Genomic DNA, 16,568 nt, shown 5'->3' on the forward strand with positions numbered 1-16,568 from the left:
CACCTGCACCGTCATGAGGATTCCCTGCCTTAGCTTGTGTGGCCTCTGTTACTGTAACCCACCTGCCCTCTGCCCCCAGGACTGGGCCACAAGCAGAGGCCGATGAGCCAGCGGAGGTGGGTCTCTGCGCCCCAGCAGCCAGGCTCATGCCATGCCATCCAGAGGCAGCAGGTTCAGTCCCTGCTGCTGACACCTTGGCCGGGGGCATAGCGTTGGGTTAGCAGGGCTCATTCCCACTCCATGGTAGGGCACCACCTTTGCCCCAAGGTGACAGGGAGGCCAGTGGCCCTCAAGATCAGTGTGTTTTGGGGGTTCTCCCCATGACAGGAGTAAACCTACCTCCCCCCTGTTCCTTCAGAACAATCAGGTGACATTCTGCCAGGGGACCCTGGCGAGGATTTGACACCTACCTGGGTTTCTCCGCCCACAGGATCTGGCCCTTCCTTGCTGCCCAGACAGAGGCCTGTTCTAACCCTGACGGTGCTGGCGATTGTTTTTTCCTCCTGCTGTGCCCTCCAGCTCAGGGCCGAGTGCGCAGGGGCAGAGGATGGATCTGTGGATGTTGCTCAGGTGTCTGGAGCGGACGATGCCAGAGCACGGGGCATAAGAAGGCGAAGAATCACTTTGGGCTCGCCTTCCTCTAGGGGCCCAGGCTGGCCTGGAAACTAGGTGGGGCTCAGGGGACCCTCGGAGCTGAAGCTTTGGAGGAGGCAATTTCTCTGGGGTCTGGGTGGCGGCACAGATTTACAGCCCGATCTGACTGGAGACGCCCTGCCCCTCTTTTAGGCAGGGTCAGCTGAAGACGCCAGCAAAGTGACACCGGCTGCTGCGGAATCAGCTGGCCCAGCCCAACGGAGCCAGGTCGGTCAGAGCTGGGACGGACAGCAGGGTGAAACGGAAACGGTGTGTGCGCGAAAAGCATCACCCACTCGTGGTTTGGCTCGTGGGATAAGAAACCTACTACTGCTGCTATCGGGTAGGACAGTCCCTTCCACTCAAGTGCCAGATGCCAGTGGTTTTCATAGATTCCAAGGGCAGAAGGGACCATCAGATCACAGAATCATAGACCATTGGAAGGGACCTCAGGAGGTCATCTAGTCCAACCCCCTGCTCAAAGCAGGACCGATCCCCAGTTTTTGCCCCAGATCCCTAAATGGCCCCCTCGAGGATTGACCTCACAACCCTGGGTTTAGCAGGCCAATGCTCAAACCGCTGAGCTATCCCTCCCACCCCAGATCATCTGGTCTGACTCCTGTTTATCACAGGCTGTTACATTTCACCCCGTTAGCCCTGTGCAGAGCCCAGTAACTCCTGTGTGGCTAAAGCAGGGATCTCCAACTCAAATCACCACGAGGGCCACATGAGGACTAGTGCAGTGGCCCGAGGGTCGCATCACTGACACCTTTTCATACAAAGATACAAAAGCCCCTGCATCTGCCCCTGGCCCCGCCCACACTCTACCCCTTCCGTGAGGCCCCGCCCCTGCCCTGCTGCTTCTTAAACTAGTTTTAAACACACACCGACACACCGTTTAAAAGCAGGATTTCACAAACTTACTTTCCACCACCTGATAAAGACAGGCTGGTACCTGTTTCTTCTGTTTTCCTGCCACTATTGTTGCAGACTTGGGCTAAATGAGTAAGACACATTTTAGTTAGCAACCCCTTAACTGCTTCCTTGACTATGTTTACACAAATACAAATAGGGAATGTTTAAAGACAGGGTTTTTCAAACCAGTATTAAACCCAGGCTGAGTTAAAATGGAAATTTACTTTGCCGTGGTGAATTACAGCTTGAAGTTGCTGTTTTGAAATGCCTTAAGTCTACATTTCCCAATTTCAGACGTTTGTTTTATTGAACTTGGGGTCCTGGAAAGGCATGACATACCACCGGGCAACCTTAAGTCTGTGCTAACAAAGTTCTTTGTCAGGGAATTTCCTCGTCTTTTGAACAGAAAGAGAAACCTTGTGGTAGGAGTTAGTGGTCATTTAAGCAGTTATAATTATCCTGTGTCTTGACATATGTCGTGACACAAAAAGAATCTGCTTAGCCACTACTGTATTTGGAAAACTCTGCAAGATCTGGAAGGATAAAGATTGGTAGATTACAATGGAAATCAGCCTATATGAGACAACGGTCGGGCCGCTACTGCTGTATGGGTTGGAGTGTGGCGGAGCAGCTGGGGCGAGAAATGACCCTGTTGCGAAAGATTCAAGAAAGACAACTGCAGTGGTTTGGGCATGCGCTCAGGATGGACCCAGAAAGGGTACCTTACCTGGCGATACGTACCAGAGTGCAAGGAACTAGAGGAAGGCCAAGGACGTGTTGGAGAATGACACAGAACAAAACGGTTTAAAGATGAATGATGCTGGTACAAGACAGGAGGCGATGGAAAGACCTCAGTCCACCCCCTTGTAGCTGCTGGGAGCCGAAGATGACTTATCGCATAGGTGTGCAGTTCACGTGCTTCAATGGGCAGGTGGTGATAATACCTAGCTCAGCAGATCTCAAGGAAGGAAGCATGATTATCCCCCTTGTACAGATGGGGAACCTTTTGGAATGGAGATGCCATCACTTGGCCAAGGTTAGCCGGCCTGCTGGCAGCAAACTAGGGGATAGAGCCCAAGGTTTCCGAGTTTCAGGCTATTGGTCTTTCCGCTAGGCCACATGGTTGCTATGTGATGCTGAAGTGCCCCCTCCCGCCCGCCCTGGTGATGTGTCGGGATAATGGTCGTGCTGGGAAACGGTCGCACTAGTTGCTAACAGGGCTGGTGAGAGAAATCTCAGGCATGGGCCGTGTCCCAGGAAATTGCCCGTTTTCTGACGTGGTGATCACACAGCAACTTCACGCAGGTGAGAGGAGACTGGTGCATCTCTCTCCTCCCCCACTTCCTGGCCACTAGTTTTAGCTCCTGTCAAGGTTCCTCCCCCACTCTGAACTCTAGGGTACAGATGTGGGGACCTGCATGAAAAACCTCCTAAGCTTATCTTTACCAGCTTAGGTCAAAACTTCCCCAAGGTACAAAATATTACACCCGTTATCCTTGGACTGGCCGCTACCACCACCAAACGAATACTGGTTACTGGGGAAGAGCTGTTTGGACGCGTCCTTCCCCCCAAAATACTTCCCAAAACCTTGCACCCCACTTCCTGGACAAGGTTTGGTAAAAAGCCTCACCAATTTGCCTAGGTGACTACAGACCCAGACCCTTGGATCTTAAGAACAATGAACAATCCTCCCAACACTTGCACCCCCCCTTTCCTGGGAAATGTTGGATAAAAAGCCTCACCAATTTGCATAGGTGACCACAGACCCAAACCCTTGGATCTGAGAACAATGAAAAAGCATTCAGTGTTTTACAAGAAGACTTTTAATAAAAAATAGAAGTAAATAGAAATAAAGAAATCCCCCCTGTAAAATCAGGATGGTCGATATCTTACAGGGTAATTAGATTCAAAAACATAGAGAACCCCTCTAGGCAAAACCTTAAGTTACAAAAAAGATACACAGACAGAAATAGTTATTCTATTCAGCACAATTCTTTTCTCAGCCATTTAAAGAAATCATAATCTAAACACATACCTAGCTAGATTACTTACTAAAAGTTCTAAGACTCCATTCCTGGTCTATCCCGGGTCAAGACGACTACAGACAGACCCAGACCCTTTGTTTCTCTCCCTCCTCCCAGCTTTTGAAAGTATCTTGTCTCCTCATTGGTCATTTTGGTCAGGTGCTAGCGAGGTTACCTTTAGCTTCTTAACCCTTTACAGGTGAGAGGAGCTTTCCCCTGGCCAGGAGGGATTTCAAAGGGGTTTACCCTTCCCTTTATATTTATGACACGCCCCCCAAATCTCAGCTAGGGTGAAACACTGGCTGGGATTTCTTCCTGGAGCTCTAGGAAAAACAGAGTTAATAAGACATATGCATCTCTAAATATACTACCAAGTACATAAAGACTAACAATATTTTCCACATCTCAAGGACGATTTTAACCAGTTGATTCTGGGAAACTTTCACGGGAGAGTGCATCAGCCACTTTGTTAGAAGCTCCTGAGATGTGTTGGATGTCGAAATCAAAATCTTGGAGAGCTAAACTCCACCGAAGAAGTTTTTTGTTAGTTTCTTTGACGGTGTGAAGCCACTTTAGTGCAGCATGGTCGGTTTGCAGGTGGAAACGCCGTCCCCAAACATATGGGCGTAGGTTTTCCAGAGCGTAGACAATGGTGTAACATTCTTTTTCAGTGACTGACCAGTTGCTTTCCCTCTCAGACAGTTTTTTGCTGAGAAACACTACAGGGTGGAATTCTTGATCAGGTCCTTTCTGCATTAAAACTGCTCCCACACCACGCTCGGATGCATCTGTGGTTACTAGGAACGGTTTGTCAAAGTCTGGGGCCCTTAGTACAGGGTCAGACATGAGTGTCGCTTTAAGCTTGTTAAAGGCCTTCTGACACTTTCCGGTCCACTGAACAGCATTTGGCTGTTTCTTTTTGGTTAGGTCTGTCAGTGGGGCAGCGATTTGGCTGTAGTGCGGTACAAATCATCTGTAATAACCAGCCAAGCCTAAGAAGGATTGAACCTGTTTCTTTGACTTTGGGACAGGCCACTTTTGGATAGCATCCACTTTGGCCTGTAGGGGGCTGATAGTTCCTTGACCCACCTGGTGTCCAAAGTAAGTCACTCTGTTTAGGCCTATTTGACACTTCTTAGCCTTAACAGTTAGTCCTGCCTCCCTTATGCGCTCAAGGACTTTTTGTAGATGTTCCAGGTGGTCTGCCCAGGAATCCGAAAATATGGCCACGTCGTCAAGGTAGGTGACTGCATATTCTCCTAATCCCGCTAGGAGACCATCTACAAGTCTTTGGAAAGTGGCGGGTGCATTTCGCAGCCCGAAAGGGAGCACATTAAATTCATACAGCCCGAGATGTGTGATGAAGGCTGACCTTTCCTTGGCAGATTCATCTAGCGGTACCTGCCAGTACCCCTTGGTTAAGTCCAAGGTAGAGATGAACTGGGCCCGTCCCAGTTTCTCTAATAGTTCATCTGTGCGTGGCATTGGATAGTTGTCTGGGCGAGTTACAGCATTTAGCTTACGGTAGTCCACGCAAAAACGTATTTCCCCATCTGGTTTGGGAACTAGAACCACTGGAGATGCCCGTGCACTGCCAGAGGGGCGGATTACACCCATCTGTAACATATCCTGGATCTCCCGTTCTATAGCAGTTTTAGCTTGAGGAGACACCCGGTAAGGTTGGACCCTAATTGGGTGAGCATTACCTGTGTCAATGGAGTGGTATGCCCGTTCAGTCAGTCCTGGGGTGGCTGAGAACGTTGGCGCGTAGCTAGTGCACAGCTCCTGGATCTGCTGTCGCTGCATACGCCCAAGGGTCATGGAGAGGTTCACCTCTTCCACACCACCAGCACATTTCCCTTCGTAATAGACACCTTCAGGCCACTCAGCGTCGTCTCCTCCCTGGGCTGTAAACTGACAAACCTTTAATTCTCTGGAATAAAAGGGCTTTAGAGAATTAATATGGTACACCTTAGGCTTTCGGTTGGAGGTGGGGAATGCTATGAGATAATTAACAGCTCCCAGGCGCTCCTGGACCGTGAATGGCCCTTCCCACGATGCTTCCATTTTATGGGCCTGGAGCGCCTTTAAGACCATGACCTGGTCTCCTACTTTGAAGGAATGCTCTCTGGCATGTTTATCATACCAGGCTTTTTGCTCTTTTTGAGCATCCTGTAAGTTCTCTAGCAAGGGCTAAAGAGGTTCGGAGGGTGTTTTGTAGGTTGGTTACAAAGTCCAGAATGTTAGTTCCTGGAGAAGGTGTAAATCCCTCCCATTGCTGCTTCACCAACTGCAATGGCCCCTTAACCTCACGGCCATATACAAGTTCAAATGGGGAAAACCCTAAACTGGGATGTGGTACAGCTCTGTAGGCAAAGAGCAACTGCTGCAATACTAGGTCCCAATCATTGGAGTGCTGATTTACGAATTTACGTATCATGGCCCCCAAAGTTCCATTAAACTTCTCCACCATGCCATTTGTTTGATGGTGGTAAGGAGTGGCAACCAAGTGATTTACCCCATGAGCTTCCCAAAGGTTTTTCCTAGTTCCTGCCAGGAAATTAGTCCCTGCATCTGTGAGGATGTCGGAGGGCCAACCTACCCTGGCAAAAATGTCTGCTAGTGCCTGACACACACTTTTAGCCCTGGTGTTGCTTAGAGCTACTGCTTCCGGCCATCGGGTGGCAAAATCCATGAAAGTCAGTATGTACTGCTTTCCTCTGGGTGTCTTTTTCGGAAAAGGACCCAGAATATCCACAGCTACTCGCTGAAATGGAACTTCAATGATGGGGAGTGGCTGGAGAGGGGCTTTGACCTGGTCTTGGGGTTTTCCCACTCTTTGGCACACCTCACAAAACTGGACATAGGTAGAAACATCCTTGCCCATTCCCTCCCAGTGGAATGACCCCCCCAAATGGTCTTTGGTCCTGTTCATCCCAGCATGGCCACTAGGGTGATCATGGGCTAAGCTCAAGAGCTTGGCCCGGTATTTAGTTGGAACTACCAACTGTCTCTGAGGATGCCAGTCTTCCTGGTGTCCCCCAGAAAGAGTTTCCTTGTATAAAAGTCCTCTTTCTACAACAAACCTGGATCGATTAGAAGAGCTGAGAGGCGGTGGGTTGCTCCGTGCCGCCGTCCAAGCTCTCTGGAGGCTTTCATCTGCTTCCTGTTCGGTCTGGAACTGTTCCCTTGATGCTGGGGACATCAGTTCCTCATGGGATTGTGGACCTAGGCTTGGTCCCTCTGGAAGCGATATAGGGGATGGAGCTGTTTCTGTTGACTGTGAACCGCTCTCCGCTGGTGCACTATGTTGGGATTCAGGCTCCGGCTGAGCCTCTTGTGTAGGGTTATCGGCTGCTGCCAGTTCAGGTTCAGTGGGGCCCTCTGGTGTTGAGGTTGCAAGTATTGGATTCAGTGCTGGCACGGGGTCTGGTGTTGGTTGTTTGGCTGGTTCCGGTTCTGGGACTGGTTCCTTCTGGCTCTCTGGGACTGGATCCACTACTGCTGTTGCAGACATTGGCCTGGGGTCCAGGTCCATCACCTCTGACTGGGTCCTGATAGAAGTTTCCGGAACAGAGCTAGGCCTCACGGCTTGTTTAGCCTGGCTGCGGGTGACCATTCCCACCCTCTTGGCCTGCTTCACATGATTGGCCAAGTCTTCCCCCAACAGCATGGGGATGGGATAATCATCATAGACTGCAAAGGTCCACATTCCTGACCAGCCCTTGTACTGGACAGGCAACTTGGCTGTAGGCAAATTGAAAGAGTTGGACTTGAAGGGTTGAATCGTCACTTGGATCTCTGGGTTGATTAAATTGGGGTCCACTAAGGAAGCATGGATAGCTGACACTTGTGCTCCGGTGTCCCTCCACGCGGTGACCTTCTTCCCGCCCACACTCACAGTTTCCCTCCGCTCCAAGGGTATCTGGGAGGTATCTGGGCCTGTGGACCTCTGGTGTGATTCCGGTGCAATGAACTGTAATCTGTTGGGGTTCTTGGGCAGTTGGCCTTTACATGCCCCAGCTCGTTACACTTAAAACATCGTCCAGCTAACGGGTCACTGGGGCGAGGAGGGTTGCTGGAGAACGGGGTGGTGGGACGATAAGGGGTCTGGAGGGTTCTTTGGGAGGTAGGTGGGGCTTTGGGCGGCCCCCGGTAATAGGGTGTGGTCTGGGGTGGTCCCTTCTGGTCTCCGCTCCAACTGCGACCAGTTTTCTTCTTCTCTGCCACCTCCACCCATCTGGCTCCAATCTCTCCTGCCTCAATTACAGTTTTGGGTTTCCCATCTAGGATGTATCTTTCTATTTCCTCAGGAACACCCTCTAAGAATTGTTCCATTTGCATTAGGAAGGGCAAATTTACTGGAGATTCAACACTTGCTCCTGATATCCAGGCATCCCAATGTTTCACAATGTGGTAGGCATGTCGGGTAAATGACATGTCTGGTTTCCACCTTAGGGCTCTGAACCTCCGACGAGACTGCTCGGGTGTTATCCCCATTCTGACTCTCGCCTTGGATTTAAACAGTTCATACTTGTTCATGTGTTCTTTAGGCATTTCAGCTGCCACCTCAGCTAAGGGTCCACTGAGCTGCGGCCTCAGCTCTACCATGTATGGGTCAGTAGAGATGTTGTACCCAAGGCAGGCCCTTTCGAAGTTTTCTAGGAAGGCCTCAGTATCATCGCCTGCCTTGTAGGTGGGGAACTTTCTGGGATGGGAAGTGGTACTTGGAGAAGGATTACTAGGGTTTGTTGGGATATTCTGCTGAGCCTTTATCTTCTCCATCTCCTCCACATACTTCCTCTCTTTTTCCTTCTCCTCCAGTTCTTTGTCCCTCGCTTCCATAGCTCTCCTGTGAGCAGCCGCTTGGTGTTGTTCTGCCTCCCTTTCTTGTTCCTTCTTCAGCCGCATGAGTTCTATCTGTCTTTCATGTTCCCTTTGTCTTTCCTCAGCCTGAAATTTGGCTAATTCGAGCTGTGGTCGAGCCGGGGATTTTGCCATTCTAACCTCTCTGTTTTTAACTAACTTTACACCCGAGGTTTAGAAATAAACAAACAAAACTTGGCTGTAAAATTTTGCTGTGCTGGAATAGAATACCTATTCTCTGATAGTGATTGTCAGCCTACAGAAAAAGACAATTCCCTTGTCTCTGCTCTGGGCCCAAATTAAAGCAAAAACCCTCCAACTACTTGGAAACCTGCTTACCCAGCCCAAAGAAAAAAAAAATTCCTTTTCAAACCTGTGCTCCTTGTAAAACAAAAAAATCAAAATCCTAAAAAAAAAACCCCTGCCACTTTTGTCTCCAGGCAAATGGGTAGAGCATACCCCCCCTATTTACTTTTAGGAAGAAAAGAAAAAAAAAAACTCTGGGTTGGAAGACTGTGAATTTCCCTGCAGGAGTTAAGTACCCTGCCTCCAGGCAAAGAAAACCTGCAATTCACAAAGATAATCCCCTTTTGTCTCTGCTTGGCCACAAAGCAGAGAAAAAACAATCTGCTTTCAGTTTCAACTGCTTTCTAGACTTCCTTTCCAAAGGGAAAAAAAAATTCTCTTTTTAAAATCTGTATTTCTAGTTCAAAAAATCTCAACTGGATCTCAAAATGATTTCAGGTTAATCCCACCACTGTGCCACAATGTCATGGTTCCTCCCCCACTCTGAACTCTAGGGTACAGATGTGGGGACCTGCATGAAAAACCTCCTAAGCTTATCTTTACCAGCTTAGGTCAAAACTTCCCCAAGGTACAAAATATTACACCCGTTATCCTTGGACTGGCCGCTACCACCACCAAACGAATACTGGTTACTGGGGAAGAGCTGTTTGGACGCGTCCTTCCCCCCAAAATACTTCCCAAAACCTTGCACCCCACTTCCTGGACAAGGTTTGGTAAAAAGCCTCACCAATTTGCCTAGGTGACTACAGACCCAGACCCTTGGATCTTAAGAACAATGAACAATCCTCCCAACACTTGCACCCCCCCTTTCCTGGGAAATGTTGGATAAAAAGCCTCACCAATTTGCATAGGTGACCACAGACCCAAACCCTTGGATCTGAGAACAATGAAAAAGCATTCAGTGTTTTACAAGAAGACTTTTAATAAAAAATAGAAGTAAATAGAAATAAAGAAATCCCCCCTGTAAAATCAGGATGGTCGATATCTTACAGGGTAATTAGATTCAAAAACATAGAGAACCCCTCTAGGCAAAACCTTAAGTTACAAAAAAGATACACAGACAGAAATAGTTATTCTATTCAGCACAATTCTTTTCTCAGCCATTTAAAGAAATCATAATCTAACACGTACCTAGCTAGATTACTTACTAAAAGTTCTAAGACTCCATTCCTGGTCTATCCCCGGTAAAGACGACTACAGACAGACCCAGACCCTTTGTTTCTCTCCCTCCTCCCAGCTTTTGAAAGTATCTTGTCTCCTCATTGGTCATTTTGGTCAGGTGCCAGCGGGGTTACCTTTAGCTTCTTAACCCTTTACAGGTGAGAGGAGCTTTCCCCTGGCCAGGAGGGATTTCAAAGGGGTTTACCCTTCCCTTTATATTTATGACAGCTCCCCCTCCCATGAAGCCATTGAAACGCTGAAAGCCGGGGGAGGGGAGGAAGGAAACTCCCACAGGCACAGTCTGTAAACTTTAAGAAAAGCTGTAGGCATGGGGGGCTGTATCTCAGGAACCTCTTGCCCAAATGACCCCAAATTTTGACCACGAAACTACCCCCCCCCCCATGAGGCTAAGCAAATGTCAGGGTAGTCCGGCGACACCTGCCGATTTTAGAGCACTGAGAAGAATCGTCCTTTAAACAGAAGAGCCGAAGTGGGGGTGTGGGCGGTTTGTTACTGGTCTCTTTGCAGGGGGAGCTGGGTGACATGTGGTGTGCGGCAGGTCAGATGAGACCACTTAATGGCCCCTTCTGCCTTAAACCCTGTGAATCTGAGACTCCTGCCAGACTGTGTGACCAGCTATTCACGGTGCTCCATCCCCCTGGCGTAGTGGCCCTGGGCTACCGGGGTGTCATGCCGCTCTGAGCAGCAGCTTTGGTGATCACACATGACTCTTGATAGAGCAAAATCGTCAGCCGAACAGCTATGCAAACCTGCCGCATGCCTGGGCTGGTTACTGGGCAGGCCGGCTACTCACGGCGGGGTCCCTAAGGAGAACGGGGACTTCCTCCATTTACTGATCATGACAGGCCACGTTGCAGCCCCCCAGGCAAGCGCTGGGCTGTCTTCTTTGTATCTTTCAGCCTGGGGGTAGCTTGACAGCTGAAGGCAGTGAAATTTGGGGCAAAACCTTGCAAAAATAGCTCATCTAATTGATGCAGAAAAGGGACGCTGAAGGCCGCGCTGTGTAATCCTGTTTTAGGTACTTGTACAGTCCCATTCTGAGGTGTCTGAGCACCCCACAATCTTTAATGCGTTTACACTCACAATTCCCTGTGCGGCAGGGTGATTATGCCCATTGTACAGATGGGAAAGTGAGGGATGGAGGCTGTGTCTAAGTGGCATCGTAAAGCCGGGTCTGGGGCATCCCGGCTTGTGGTCTGTGTTTCCAACGTTGCGCTTACTGGCCCTGGATCTCACAGCCGTGCTAACACGTCCGTACTGTGCTACGCAGACCTTCTGATTCGGGGCTGAGGCTTGAGCTCTGTCCACACTGCAACAGGACATGGCTTGGACCCAAGTCACAGTGAGACTCGGGCTCTGATCTTCCTCCCTAACAGGACCCTAGGATCCAGGCCCTGAGCGCTCGCTCATCCAAGTCAGGCTGACTTGTGTGTGGACAGAAGGAGGGAGAGGGTTTAAACCTGAATCAGAGCCGGGGATTAGTGTGCAGTTTAGACATACCCACCAGGGCTAAGTGACTTGAACAGGGACATAAGTGGTGGAGCATAAGAATAAGGCCTTTGTCTGTAGCCATATTGCAAGGTCTAAAGCAGGGGTGGGCAAACTTTTTGGCCTGAGGGCCACATCAGGTTTCAGAAATTGTATGGAGGACTGGTTAGGGGAGGGAGTCATGGCCCGGCCCGCACCTTCTATCTGCCCCCGCCCCAGGACTCCTGCCCGATCCACACCCCCCCGCTCCCTGTCCCCTGACTGTCCCCGGACCCCCGCCCCTAACTGCCCGCCGCTGCCCCATCCAACCCCCCCTCTCATTCCTGACTGCCCCCCCCGGGAACCTTGCCCCATCCAACCACCCTTCTCCCTGTCCCCTGACTGCCCCCAGAACCCCTGCCCCTGACTGCCCCGTGCCGCCCCATCCAACCCCCCCTCCTTCCTGACTGCCCCCCCAAGACCCCTGCCCCCATTCAACCCCCTGTTCCTGCCCCAACCCCTATCCACACCCTTGCCCCTTGACCACCACCCCAAACTCCCCTGCCCTCTATCCAACCCCCCCACTCCCTGCCCCCTTACCGCGCAGCCCAGAGCACCGGGTCAGGCAGCTGCGCCGGGCAGCCCAGAGCACCGGGTCAGGCAGCCTGGCCACACAGCCCAGAGCACCGGGTCAGGCAGCCGGGCAGCCCAGAGCACTGGGTCAGGCAGCCGCTCCGGGCAGCACTTAATTCAATATGGTGGTGGGGTGGGATTGGTTAGAGAATTTTGTTACATTATGTAAGGATCGGTTAGTAAAATTTTTGTATACTGATTGGTTATGGTATAGGTTCACCCCAGGACTCAAGTTTCACTGTATAAACTGGGGTCCAAAAGGAAGTTCTTTGGGAACCAGCTCCAGGACAAAGCCCCAAGAACAAAGGGGCCAGACCTCAACACCCTGCCAATGACACCGGGCAGAAACTGGAGTCCCCCAGATGGACCTGATCCTAACTGGCCATCAAGAAAAGTTCATCTGCCTTATTGGGAGTGGTGAGCCCCGTGTGTGTAGTGTGTGCGGTCTGGTTTTGGTGAGTGTTAATACACAGAGGATCAGGATATTACCGTGAAAGGCTCTTTCACTGGTAAAAGGTCCTGCAAACCCGTAGAAAATTACACGCTGAGCCCTAGGAATTGGGTATGGGTGGGGGGTATTTAAATTGACAGGGCTGGGTGAAGGTGGGTGCCCCTGGAGTGTGTGAGTGACAGAGAATTTTGTGCGGGTAACAGGTGGAAGAACTTGAAGTGAGCTCTCCCAAGTCCTAACCCAGTGCCCTGACCACTGAGCCATCCTTCCTCTTCCTCAGTCTTCACATTGCTATGAGGATTACAGTCTGGGGAAACACATTGGTTACTACTTGTTCTTTGGGATTTAAGCTGGAGCATGAGCTCTTAGTAGTCGGCACCCAGGGGGTTATTTGCTTCGCTAAACACGACCTATACCCCTGTCAAACAAAACCATCCCAGGGCAGCTATTTATTCTGCTAAGGAAACAACGAACCAGGACAAGTTATAGAACGTGGCAGATTAACTCATCCCTGCTCCAGTCACACTGTCATTCCCTCTGCAGAGAACGTTCAACAGTCATGAGACACATAAACCCCACGGCATCGAATCCAGCTCCTGGAGCTCCACTGAGACCCCTACAGGCTGGCAGTCCTGCCACTGAAGTGAGCATAGGGGATGAATGTGGGTGCGGGGGTGGGGGTGAGGTTCTGTGGCCTGCAATGTGCAGGAGGTCAGATTAGATGATCATGATGGTCCCTTCTGAGCTTGGACCCTATGAGTTTCACGACTACCTCTGTGAAGTCATGTTTCTGGTATATTCAGACAACAACCCATTGAGTGTTAACATCAGCCGAACTTCATGCCACATGACACTGCTTCTCTCTGTATTGTCCACCTATGACTTCAGTCTTCATTCCCAGCCTGGCCTGAAAAGCGCTGATGTCCTGTGTTGGGAATGTAAGGTGGGAAACTGAGTCATAAGTCCACCCAATTTAGGCTTAATCAATTTTCACCTTTATTTATAAGTGTTCGGGAGAATTATTATCACTTATTATGTCTGAACATATATTTATGCCAGACCATAAACAGATAAGATGGAACAGGCAGGGGCCCAAGTTACCGAATTTCAGAGTACCAGGAAGTTCTCGTGTACTTCATGATGGTCATTGCAGCTTTTGATCCCTGGTCTGGTCCTTCAGTCTCATTCCTTCAGTTCCTGGTCTGGTGTTTCTCCAATCTGAGCCTCTCCATAACTTAGACTCTTATACATTTCCACATCACATATTCATTAACTTTTTCTCCAATCAGCATTAAGCATTTGTCTTTATGTAACCCATGCAATATGCATGTGCAAGCTTCAATTTACACAACGTTTGCTGTTTGTACAATTTTCATGTCATCTTGCCCTTATTTCATAGAATCATAGAATCTCAGGGTTGGAAGGGACCTCAGGAGGTCATCTAGTCCAACCCCCTGCTCAAAGCAGGACCAATCCCAACTAAATCATCCCAGCCAGGGCTTTGTCAAGCCTGACCTTGAAAACCTCTAAGGAAGGAGATTCCACCACCTCCCTAGGGAACCCATTCCAGTGCTTCACCACCCTCCTAGTGAAATAGTTTTTCTAATATCCAACCTAAACCTCCCCCACTGCAACTTGAGACCATTGCTCCTTGTTCTGTCATCACCTACCACCGAGAACAGTCTAGATCCATCCTCTTTGGAACCCCCTTTCAGGTAGTTGAAAGCAACTATCAAATCCCCCCTCATTCTTCTCTTCCGCAGACTAAACAATCCTAGTTCCCTCAGCCTCTCCTCATAAGTCATGTGTTCCAGTCCCCGAATCATTTTTGTTGCCCTCCGCTGGACGTTTTCCAATTTTTCCACATCCTTCTTGTAGTGTGGGGCCAAAACTGGACACAGTACTCCAGATGAGGCCTCACCAATGTCGAATAGAGGGTAACCATCATGTCCCTCGATCTGCTGGCAATGCCCCGACATATACATCCCAAAATGCCATTGGCCTTCTTGACAACAAGGGCACACTGTTGACTCATATCCAGCTTCTCGTCCACTGTAACCCTTAGGTCCTTCTCTGCAGAACTGCTGTCGAGCCATTCGGTCCCTAGTCTGTAGCGGTGCATGGGATTCTTCCGTCCTAAGTGCAGGACTCTGCACTTGTCTTTGTTGAACCTCATCAGATTTCTTTTGGTCCAATCCTCTAATTTGTCTAGGGCCCTCTGTATCCTATCCCTACCCTCCAGTGTATCTACCTCTCCTCCCAGTTTAGTGTCATCTGCAAACTTGCTGAGGGTGCAGTCCACACCATCCTCCAGATCATTAATGAAGATATGGAAGATATGGTTTTTGACAGAGCAGTAACATTTCAGCAAACCAGTATAAGAGAGAAAAATTGGCAAAACAACACTCACGCCAGCCAAAGTTGGGCTAAGGCCCTGGCCTAAATGTCACCTCATCCAAACTCATTCACTATCCATAATGATCAATTATACAAGTGTAACTACCAAAGCCCTTAAGTTACCATTTAGCAATTCTTCATCTTTATATTTGTGTCACCATTCAGTATATCTGTATCATCAAAACCTTTAATCTTATGCGGGGGGCGGGGAGGAGGGGAATTAAAGAGCACCGTGACAGTAAAATGTCACTATTTCTTCATTTTCTTCAAAAATGGGTTTTCAAGAAACTTCCAAACTATTCAAAGTCCCCCATTGTGCTTGTGAATCATTTTTTTAAAAAGCGTCATCCGTAGTTTTGCGCATTGCATTTTGACAGATGCTCTATACTTCAGGATCTTAATGATTCTTGGTCTCCAACATCTGTCTTGATGCCCTCCACCAGGACAGGACCCATGTACCTGACTCCTGGAGGACTATTCCTGCACCTGGGGTAAAAGCTATGTGCCATCCATGGGATCCAACAAACAGCTGTCAACCCAGAGAGGGTGGAGGACCAGTTGGGAGCCCCTCCAGCAGCGATCTTCACCTCCCATACCTGCTTCACCAATTCGGATGTGACTTTTCTACCACAGCAGAACAAATTAGAATGTACAGACCCCAGTTTAAGGGATTTCATTTCTGCCCTGGAGAAGGGAAGGCCAGAGTTATCGGAGAAGTCTTCTCAGCTAGATGCACCTCTGTGCTTATGGGAATGGAGTAAACTTACCTAAAGAAGCAACTTGTTCCATCACGTAAGTCAGGGGTCCCTGGCCCTGAAGAAAGTTAGTGCTCCCTGATCAGTTTAGGAAGTTTCCTTTTTCCCATGAAGACATGGGACTCCTGGGAGAGGACAAGACACTTGACCTAGTGAACTCCAGATTCTATTGGCCTCATGTGGCACATGGTGTAGAGAAGCATTGCAAAGCTTGCTCATGGCGCATACAGAGGAAAACGTTGCCCAGAACATCTGCCCTTTGGTCAACATTATCAGCCGTGGAACCACTGGATCTTGTCTGTATGGACTTTCTGAGCTTGGCGAATGATGGTGACAATACTGGACATGTACTAATGGTGACAGATCTCAGACCTTTCCCACCAAGGACCAGAGAGTAACCACCATTGCAAAGGGATTGTGGGAAAAGGACTTTGTTCACTATGGCCTGCTCTGTAGCATCCACCCAGCTCCAGGGAGAGATTTCAACAGCCACCTTGTCAAGGAGCTACTGCTGATGGCCAGTGGAGAGGAAATCTCAAACCACTTCCTACTGCCCCCCAGGAGAATGTCAGCCAGAGTGGTTTAATCGGGCCTTGTTAAACAGGGCACTTCGCACCCGGATTAAAACATCCAAATGGAGCCAGCATGTCAGATTCGTAGTACATGCCTCCACTTGCACAAGGAACGAATCCACGGGACAGGCCCCTTGCGATGTGATGTTTGGGGGAGAGGCTAGGCAGGCTGTGGATGCGAGCTTTGGAGCATCTGCTGATGGCGCTTGCCCTGAAACCGACCTCCAGCGTGTCACCCGGCTGAGAGCATGATTGAGCAAAGCAACAGAAGCCATAAGGAAAAGCAGAGTCTAACCAAGCCGAATACGACACCTGCCTAAGAGATCCAGCCCGGTGCCCGGAGACTGAACCTTGCTACAGAACATTG

Source organism: Lepidochelys olivacea (genome assembly GCF_965140295.1).
Source record: "Lepidochelys olivacea isolate rLepOli2 genome assembly, chromosome: 11".
Classification (NCBI taxonomy): domain Eukaryota; kingdom Metazoa; phylum Chordata; order Testudines; family Cheloniidae; genus Lepidochelys; species Lepidochelys olivacea.